General features: G+C 37.4%; 1 non-coding gene across 1 annotated transcript; it reads right to left on the bottom strand.

Annotated features, from left to right (window-relative positions):
* Window positions 1-10,330: 10,330 nt before the first annotated feature.
* LOC128593013 (U1 spliceosomal RNA) lies at window positions 10,331-10,492 on the bottom strand. Its single transcript, XR_008382203.1, has one exon. It is a non-coding gene; the product is annotated as a U1 spliceosomal RNA (small nuclear RNA).
* Window positions 10,493-10,802: the final 310 nt, after the last annotated feature.

The raw sequence follows: 10,802 nt of genomic DNA, 5'->3' as shown, positions 1-10,802 counted from the left end.
TGAAGATGGCAACAACAGAAACTCAGGCACATAGGATGGAAACCAAGGCAGGTGGGAAAAAAATCGACATAATTTTCTGGGTCTTAAGTGGGTTCTCCCAAGAGCAGCAGGGGGTCCTAATAAATAAGGTCTATAACCTCAATGGCTTTCTTTGTTATGCAGAATTTGCTCTCAGGTGAACTGGTTGGGATTACAACTACAGCCTTTGGAGGTAGGCTGGTCAACTAACTGATATGTTTGGGGATGAAAGCATAGACTTTGGGCTCAAAAGTATCAGTTGAATACAAGTCACTTTAGACACCTAGTCATTTCTAGAAGCTGCCAGATAAGTAAGACAATTTAAAAAATTCTTATTTTGAAGATTATTAGAAAGAATATAGAGTCTGGAGACAGAAGATCCTATCTTAAGTCTTTTAGTAAGATTACTGTGTGACTTTAAGAGCAAGTCATTCAACATCTGTTTTTTCATTTTGAAGTGGGAATTAATGACTATATCTCATCATCATTATAAGATACAAATAAAAATAGAACAAGTGCTTTGCAAGAGACAAATATCTTACACACATTAATTTATAATGCCATTATCTTTCACAGTCCCTTGAGAAAGAGCAAATTGAGGGTGCTCATTAATTTTGAGTAACTGTCTCGGTTTGTAAATGCATATTCGTGTAATTGTTGGACTAATGGCTCCTCCTGCCCCAGTATCCTACAAACTTCCTCAGAGCTGGGTCTGGTCTCTTTTCATCACCACTGGTTTTCTCAGTTTCTTGCCCAGTACCTGGCACTAAGTAGGTACTCAAATGTTCAGTGAATGAATTAAAGAGAGAGCACAAGTGAGAAAACAGGGAAAAACAACAATGGAAGGCAGGAAGAAAGGAAGAAGTTTTGGAAAAGTAGAGAGTGCAGTGCAAATGTCATTCCCTGAAAATGTAGTCTAAAACTACTGGTAGCCTAATGCTATACTTCCTAAAACAGAGTTTAAAATCATAATGAACGTAACAGCCTATGATTTTTGTGTAATAATTACCGTGTACCATCTATTATTGTCATATTTAATTCTTAAAATGGACCTGTGAGGTGGTATTCTTATAATCTTTATTTTATAGATGATGAAACTAAGGTTTAAGATGATTAAGTAACTTGTTCCAAGTCACACAGCAAATCAAAAGATGGAAATAAACGAATGTCAAACCCACACAATGTAACTCAGAGCCTATAGTATATTATTCCATGTTAAATTTTATTTTGTTTTTTAGTTCAAACAATACCTAGAGTAAACCTGCAGCGAAGATAAAGTACTTAAGGCAGACTACGGTACAGGAAAGTAAAAGGATAACTAGGAATTCCCATCCCCCTAAAAAGTGTATAATACAAGAATAAATAGGGAAACATGCAGTATAAGGTCAACATATGGATGATATTATAATATTTTGCCAGGCTGCTTTCATATGGGTTCTATAAATAAATTCTTTTTCAAATATTCAATTAAAAAAAGCAAGCATTATTTAAAAACATTGCCAGGTAAAATGACAAATGGCATACCATTTCAATTTCTCTTGAGCATGCAAATTTTAGCTGAATAAACACAAAAGAAATCAATCTACATGGTGCAAACGTGGTGGTGGGGGGGGAACCAACCAAGATCTATGTCAGCAATAGTAAAAGGCATCTACCATTCTAAAACCAGCTCATAGAAAATGGATACCCAGAGTGGAGAGAGAAATGCATGATGGGAAAGCCAAGATCATCTTCCACTCATTCTAAGTGTTCAACATTCGATTAAGGGCATACTCCTTGGGAAAACAGTTTATAAAAAGATTCTGCAAGAGAAACCCTGAAAAAGAAAAGCTCTTTGCTTTTGTCCTTCTGTGGTTAGCAGCAATTTCAGATCTCAGCATGTTTTTTTCAAATATTAATTATCCTTCAAAAATTCCAAGAAGCAACATTTATTTTGTGGCATGACAGACCATATCTGCATGGAAAACCATCAGCACACACCTGCTATTTAAAAATCTGACTGAAACGTATTTTGGGGGGAAGTTAGGGGTCATCCAAAATGAATCATATCATTTCCTAACCTTACCGATCTTAGTTTAGGACACGCAGCAATAAAAAAGAAATCAGATTGTTAGAATCTTGAAGATAATCTAGTCTGGAGGTAAAATACTAGTAATCCGTGAGTCAAATCTAATTCAGAAAAGGATTTGTTTGACTTGCATGGTCACAGTGTTTTCTGTTGAATTTGGAATTAGTTACTAACTTTTAAAAGCTGGAAAATTCCAAAAGTACAGAAATCTGGATTTCTCTTGAAAATGTGAAATCAGAAAATAGAAAGCCTTTATTTCTGATTGGAAACAATCTGCTGGTTTGAGAAGCGGTGATCCCTTCCAGATGGGAAGGGCATGCTTTCCAGGCTGGAACAGTCCACATCAGAACCCATTATCTCTCACTCCTTCTTCTTCATTTTTTTACATTATCAGCCTGGTCTCTGCGGTCTCACCTTTCCACTTTACAAATAAAACTTAGAGAGTCTATGTGTTTTGATCAAGGCCATAGAAATAGGTAACGTGTTAGGATTGGGCCATGAGCTCAAAGCTTCTAGAATTTGAGCTCAGCGTGTTAACATCATCTTTGCAGACTCTGTGGAATCTTAACAGTGACCTGTAAACAGTTAGAGCATTCAATTCATTGTTAACTTATAGCTCTTAGTACTTTGGAGTTATTTCTCTATATTCAATTGGCCCTTTATTCATTTATCCACTTAGTATTTATTAAACATTGACTACATGCCAGACATCGTGCTAGATTCAGAGAATACAGCAATAAACACAATTCACACTCTACCAGCGAAGACAGACAAATCTTAGCTCCTCAATTTCCCTGCAAGCCTTAAAGGCAGGGACCCAATCTGATTTACTTTTGAGTTAATACCTAACACAACAGTATAAACATGTAAGTGTCCAATAAAATGTAGGATAAATAAAGGCATTCCTTTTTTCATTTATCCTTCACAGTAACCCTAATAAGGAAGCATGACCAAGATCATCTCTCCAGTTTCTCCACTGACCAACAAATAAATCACTACACTGAAATTAAGTGACTCGATCACAGCTAGCCAATGGTGAAGAGATACTTGTCCTTACTGTATAGGGTTTACCAGTAAGACACAACTAGCATAGCAGTACTCTATGAATAACACTATTTCCTCTTAGTATTTTTCACTTTTCTCTATCACATGGGTTCTACTCATAGCTCTAAGTTAATTGATGGTTACTATGTGATCTTGTATAAATCATGTAACTAACTGATCTTCAATTTCATTGATAAAATGTCAGTGTTTACAAAATGAAGCCCGGAATTCTTCACTTAGATAAAATCCTATAATCTTTAAGATACAAAGAAAGAACTTTTTCTGTTTATTGCAATAATGCTATGAATTTATTCATTTCTTTTGGATTTATGCTCTTAATAAGAATCTCTTTAGAGATTACTGTGTGTTGGCGGTTTAAATAAACTACAGCTAATGCGACTTCATAATCAGAAGGTAATAAATTTTGTCAGACATTCAACACAGATTCAATTTTAACAGAATAATGATGGCTCAAATGTGTTGGTCTACTTCATAGGAACGTTGTTGGAATGAAATTATCAGTGTCTCACAATATTATTTTCACTGTCTTAATTATCCTTTGACTAATAACTACAATGAAAAACCTTAAATTACCAAGTTCTCTCTAATTAGCTTAGTGCACATAAAGATTCCTCCTTTTCATTTTGGAGCTCTTTGGTGGGTATCTTTGTATTGTTTCCTGTTTATTACAGTGCAGTGGTATCTTTATTAAATTGCTCTAGAAGCACACGAAGAAAGGTCTTACTTTACTTAAAAGACACTTATATTTTATAAGGAAATTTGTAGTTATATAGGCTCTGGAAATCTTAGAAGATTTATACTTTTATCATGCACAGTGAAATGTTGATAGATGAGAAACTAAAGTTTCTTCAGGTCATTTCAGGAGGCTTTTTACTTCCAGGCAGTGTCTTAAAACCAATCCCATAGGTACACATTCCACCTGGCTTTCTCATATACATTTCTCCTTTCAATGATTGATCAGAAGGGCCTATGTAATTCTTAGAGCAAAGGAACTGATAGAATATGATGACTGTCAAGATAGAGGTCCAGTAATAGACATCTGAGTGCATTCATGCTACTTCTGTGAAGGACATAGCCCATGCCTTGCCATGTTAAATACTCTTTAAATTAGGCCCAATGTTGAACCTTTTATAAACAGAACTGTATTTTTAGAAACCTTTTATCAGTATCATTTTCCATCCATGACCAATCCTTTTGGTTGTCCTTTGATTTGTCACATTCAAAGATTTTAGTTCTAACTTCCTAGTAAATACCCAGTTCCTTTGTCATACGTGATGTATCAGATGTTCCTTGTTCAAATTGAATTCAATTTCTCCACTTCTGTGAGATTCTGTATTTTGGAACTGGACTGCAGGGATTGAACTGAAAACAATCATGTCCCTCATTCATGAATTTTTCCAGTTCCTCCACTGCTGCCCTAGTTATAAGTTAGCAAGATTAATCATTTAGCAGTATTATAACTCACCTTTATCCCTCAGTTCATACTGAACCAGAAACAAACACTCAAATAATTAGCTAGCAGGAGTTGAAGACAGAAATATTTGAAGAATTTGCTTTTCTGCAAAAATAGACAAAACTGTGCTAGAAAGTGGGAGAAGAAATTAGATAATTTAGACTCTAGGACTAGAGAAACCAGTATACTTGAAGTGGAAGAGAAGAAAAAGGACCCCACTTGGGAAAAGAGAATGAATTAGAAGCTCAATGATGGCCCCCAGGAGCCAGTCAAATGTCCAAATTAGGGAGACATGTAGCCTACCTATCTGCCTACCCTCCCTATGCTTCCCAGGATCCTCCTCCCTTGTTGACTCCCAAATAGAAGGAGGAGAATTAGTGGGGAGTTGAACTCATGACGCATCAAGGCGGGAAAGGACAGAGCCCATTAGATTTATCCCCTATGAACAAGAGTACTGGGATACAAAGTAACATCATTTAATATGCCATTTCCTTAAACAGACTTTACCTTTTCCACCTTTGAGTTTTTGTCTTTTCCACCTATGATATTTCCTTCCAATGACTATTGTAACCATGCACCCCAGTTTTCCCAGCCCCAGTTTATTTCTATCTCATCAGTAATTAGTAATAGTATCTCCTTTATCTCTGGTTGCTCTCCTCCTGTCCAAGTATGAACAATAGATTACCACCATTTTATCTTTAAAAATGGACACCACAGCACTCTAGCCAGGGCAACAAGGTGAGACTCTGTCTCAAAAAAAAAAAAAAAAGAAAGAAAAGTCTTTATTCTTCAATATATAGACTAATTACTACATCTTATTAGAAGCCTTCCCTAATTTTATAGATTATCATTCCTCCCTATTTTTTTATTTCATAGTTATTTGAAGAGATATGATAATATTCCACCTTTATAAAAAAGTAATTTGCAAATATATCCTTTCCTTTCCTAGATTTATGAGAGCCTGGACCACATTCTTCTTTTTAGTGTTATCCACAGTGACTTGTACATAGATAGTCAACATACATTTCTATAATTGGTTTAACATCATATGTAATTTCAACTGTCATAATCTCTGAATGAGAATATTCGGGGACAGACTTTCTATAAAATTAATATTAGAATTAAATTCTATTTATATGCAAAATATTTAGTATGATGTTTGGCATCCAGTAAGTTTCATAATTGGCAATTATTTAAATGTTTTTATACATTATTATTTTATATTATCTACTGATGAATTAATTAGTTCTTCCGGTGTCTCCATAGCACTTTGTCCACACATCTATGTGTCATATCATGTTTTATCATAAATATAAATCATGGCTTAAGTAAGACACACAAAGACAGAGACACATGTTTCTATAACAATTTTAGCACAATTCCTAGTTTACAGTATAGCTACAAAATATAAAACTGAATTAAATTTTTGTTATATATGCAAAATTGAATTTACTTTTGCAAATCATATCCAATATGGAATTTGTATTCAGAATAAAGAACCCTTAACAACAATAATGAAAAGACGAATAGCCTAGCTTAAAAAGGAGACAATGATTTGAGTAGACATTTCTCCAAAGAAAACATATAGTCAATAATTGCATGGAAAAATGCCTGGCACCATTATTTATTAGGGAAATTCAATTCAAAACCATAATAATATGCCATATCACGTGCCCTAGGATGGCTAAAATAAAAAAGATAGACAATAAGAAATGTTGATGAAGATGTGGAAAAATTGGAACTTCTACACATTGCTAAGGGGAATAAAAAATGGTAGAGTCACTTTGGGAAACAATTTGGTAGTTCTTCAGATGGTAAAGTTAACATATAACATAGCAATTCCCTCACTAGGTATACAGAGAAATGAAAACATATGTCTATACAAAGACTTGAACACAACTATTCACAGCAGCTTCATTCATAAGAGCCAAACAGTGGAAACAACCAAATATACCTTAACTCAGCAGTCTCCAACCCTTTTTGCACCAAGAACTGATTTCATAGAAGACAATTTTTCCATAGACCTGGAGGTGTGAGGAGATCTGACATGAGGTGAGCTCAGGTGGTGATGTGAGCAACGGGGAATGGCTGTAAATACAGATGAAGCTTCACGCACTTGCCACCCTGCCACCTCCTGCTGTGCAGCCCAGTTTCTAACAGGCCATGGACCAGTACAGTCTGTGGCTTGATGGCTGAGGACTGCAGATTTAGCTGGTAGAGAAAGGAAAGACAGTATATCCCTACATTGAATATTATTCAGCAAAAAAAAGAACCAAGTACTGATAGTTCCTACAACATGAATGAACTTGAAACTTTATCCTTTGTGAAAGAAGCCAGATACAAAACAATACAGATTATACTATCAACTTTTATGAAATGTTTAAGAAAGGCAAACTTACAGACAGAAAGTAGAATAGTAATTGCTTTGAGTTTGGCTTAGAAATGGAGGGTGATTGCAAATGGTATGAGATGATATAAATATCCTAAAACTAGATTGTAGTGATGATTGTATAACTCTGAAAATATACTTAAATTCATTGACTTACACACTTAAAATGTATGAATTTTATAGTATGTAAAGTACACCTCAATAAAACTGCTTAAAAGAAATCTAATTGACAACCTACAGAATTACTGAATTATAATGTAGAGAAAACCAAGATGCATTACTGTGACTTGCAAGTCACCCTTTGCTTCAGTTTTCCAATCCAAGTGTGTTCTTCTTCCCTTTAATTAGGGATAAATGCTAGAAAGGTAAAACATTTATAACACACCTTTGATGATTTTTTTTAAAGGGCAAGATGGTATGAACTATAAAGAAATAATAACAAGCCCTAAGTTCCACTGCTATCCACCAGCCAGTAACTGGCAATGTATCTGCAGACTAACCACTTTACTTCATAAGAGTTTGATTCCCTCATCTTTAAAATGAAAGTCTAACAGACCTGGTTGGTTATATGCTCCCATCCACAACATTGCAGAAGGAGCTGTGTTGCAGCCCCTAGTGGCCCCTACGGCCCTGGGCTCGATCGCAGCAGAAAGGAACCAGGCGTGACCCAGATTAGAAGGACAAACTTGCAGGAGGCGGGCTAACCTGGCTTGCAGGATAGCCCCAGTCAACCTCCACAGTAGCCTTTTAGTGACACAGCTCAAGACAGGTGAGGGGAGTATCAGACAATGACTGAGTGCCTAAGGATCGCCATGGGCTCGGGCTCTTTCTCTGCAAGGAGCACCTGCAGATGCATCGCCTGAGGGTCCCTTCCCCAGCTGCAAGGTCATCTGGCTCTTGGCATCCTCTGCAGAGCTGGCCCAGAAGCCACAGCTGATAGGACGAATGGTAAAAGTGTAGACACACAACTCAAGCTGAACCAGATTGTTCTCCTGAAATCTGGCCTTGGAACTCTGGATCAGCAACTGTGTGAAGGTCAGGGAAAGTCATGTCAATTCCTGCCCTTAGTCCATTTATGATCTGAGTGGTTACCAGAGGAAAATAATCAATGGTGCAGAAAAAATGGAGCAAGCCCAGGGCAGAAGCCAAAAGATGTTGAAGAATGGGGCCAGAGGCAGGCTCAGTTTCTCTGACCTTTCTGGTTCCCCTGAGGCTGAGCAATACTCTACATCCTGTCTTTGGGTTCCCACAGACCTATTTGATTCTTTATAACCATGTCCAATTTTCTTGCTCTAACTTTAGGAAGGCCTCTAGCAGTCAAAAGAACCCTGTCTGAATAAAAAGATGCTGCACTGACTTCTATGTCCTGTCCAGCTCTTACACTTTTTTCATATTTGATATTCCAACCAACTTGGCCTTGGCACCCAAGCCTGGCAACAGGACACCAACTTCTTCCTAGATGAGTTAATAATTTACCTATTAAAATCTACTTTTTCTTCAATAAAATCAGCCTTGAAATGACCAGACCATGATATGCAAGGCTGAAATTTACATTAGTATTTGTCAAGATTAAAGCATTATACAAATGAGTTATTTTTTTAATTATGCTCTTAAAACTTTTGGTTAATAGAACTAATGAAATGGAACAGTTTCTAACTTTCAAGTCACAAAAACAATGTTTTCGATTACTATAAACAAAAATGGATCCCTGAATGAAAACTGGGGGAGATTTACTTTTTGTTGTTGTTGTTGCAGTTTTTGGCCAAGGCCAGTTTGAACACGCCACCGCCAGTATATGGGGCCAGCGCCCTACTCCTTGAGCCACAGGTGCTGCCCAGGAGATTTATTCTTGTGCTCCAAATAAGTAATTGAAAATAATTACGAGGTTTTCCCTGGATGACAAACGAGATAGGTTCTGTAGGTTTGTTCTTAAGTTGAATTTGTATGTAAGTTGAAACAGGTACATAACCTCCGTTCATAAGTGCGAGTGGTACGTTAAGTCAGATGTTTGCGACTTGGGGACTGGCTGTACTACATGAGTCTACTGTAATTGTAGAGCTCAGTTTCACTTTATCTCAACCCCTGTCTGTTAACATAAAAGCATGAATTTAAAAATTAAGGCAATCAAGGTAAAGTGTGGGATTCTGTGGTCTACAATTACCAGCAAAAACAATGGCAGCAACCAACTACTTAAGAGCCACCCCTTCAGCTCAGTCAACCCTACTTTTCTTGCTGTCTTTAGTATCTAGTCTTTGGAATAGAATACTAGCTCCCAAGCAGGGAGACAGAATCCAACTATACCATTCTGCTTCACTCCCACTTCATAAAAATGGATTTTTTTAAATGGCAGGCAAATGCAAATTAGCACATTATCCCATTTTACTGAGCCCAAGTGATTTAATGTGCCTTCCAAAGAAGGAGCAAATGTGCCCCACAAATAAAGCAATCAAAAGTTTAAAGCCTTCATCCTATTTTCTCACTAGACCACTCACTCTGACTTCATAGCCAGAAGAGAAGTAGGAAATCAGATGTCCAAATTAATCAGACAGAAACCTATGAAAATATCTTTACCATCCTACTGAGTCATTAGAAACTAGAGGTACCACTGTTTTTTTCTGAGTATCACACAAAAATACTTGGGGCATAAAATAACAGGCTTAAATCTTGGTATCAATGGCCCGTCTAGCCACGGTTCATTTACACCTAGGGCAGTGATTCTCAGCCAAGGGTGACTGTCCCCCAACAGCATCTGGCAATGACATTTTGTTGTCACAGTTTCAGAAGGTGAGTACTAATGACATCCAAGGGTTGAGATCAAGCTTACTTTGGAATATCCTATGTCCAATTTTGATTCAAGTGTGAAGACTGTGATGACATACACTTTTCAAGAGGGTATGAAAAGCTTTATTATCTACATAAAGAGGCTTTTTTAAAAAAGTTTTTCCTATTTTTTTTTATTTTTGGGGATTCATTGAGGGTACAAAGAACTAGGTTACATTAATTGAATTTCTTAGGTAAATTCTCTCTTATAATTGTGCCCCCCCCAAAAGGTGTATCAGACACTGATTCCCTCCCCCCCCCCGCCCCAGACCCCTATAATGAGGCTTTTTTGAGAATGTAAGGCAGGTACCAAAGCCAATCTGAAAGTGGATTAGGAAGATTTCTAACCTGGGCCTGGGTTTGCCTAATATGAACTTCCCCATTGGAGCCCAGAGCAAGACCACCCAAGCTTTCTCAGGGCTTGCTCAGATGTGGAATGAACATGAAATGTAAGGTGGTGAGTTTAGAAAGTTGTCAGGGGTCAATATTAAAATTGGAGTCACACTTTTTTTTTTTAGGGGAAAGTGCTAATGCAGTCTCCCACTACCACAAATTATGCAGTAGAGTTTCCCACATTTGGGGAAATCACAGGGGTCAGCACATCCGGAGTACAATAAATAAGCCTCACCCTGGGTAAACCACCTTCATGATCATGGTATCTCCTCTGCCAAGTAAGTAGGGAGTCACACTCTTTACTCTACCCCACAAGATACGGGATAGCCCTACAACATATTGAATAGCTCCAATTTCAATGATTCCAGGGTTGAGAACCCATGCACTGTGGAGGAAGGCTAGTCTGACTACACAGTGCTTGTACAGATGCCGTAGGTGCCTCCCAGATGTACCACCCCCCTCAGCACTGGGTGCTCCAGAGCTGTGCAAGAGTACATGTTACAGCCCCCCTGACAGCACAGAGCCCTCTACAATTAATTGCCTCTGGCCAGAGAAAGGAGCTACTTGACTCAAAGTGATGTCCCTTTTCCAGGAGC

This window comes from Nycticebus coucang, chromosome 8, assembly GCF_027406575.1.
Source record: "Nycticebus coucang isolate mNycCou1 chromosome 8, mNycCou1.pri, whole genome shotgun sequence".
NCBI classification, from domain to species: domain Eukaryota; kingdom Metazoa; phylum Chordata; class Mammalia; order Primates; family Lorisidae; genus Nycticebus; species Nycticebus coucang.
The sequence above is the reverse complement of the archived record's forward strand: the minus strand, read 5'-3'. Positions and strand labels throughout refer to the sequence as shown.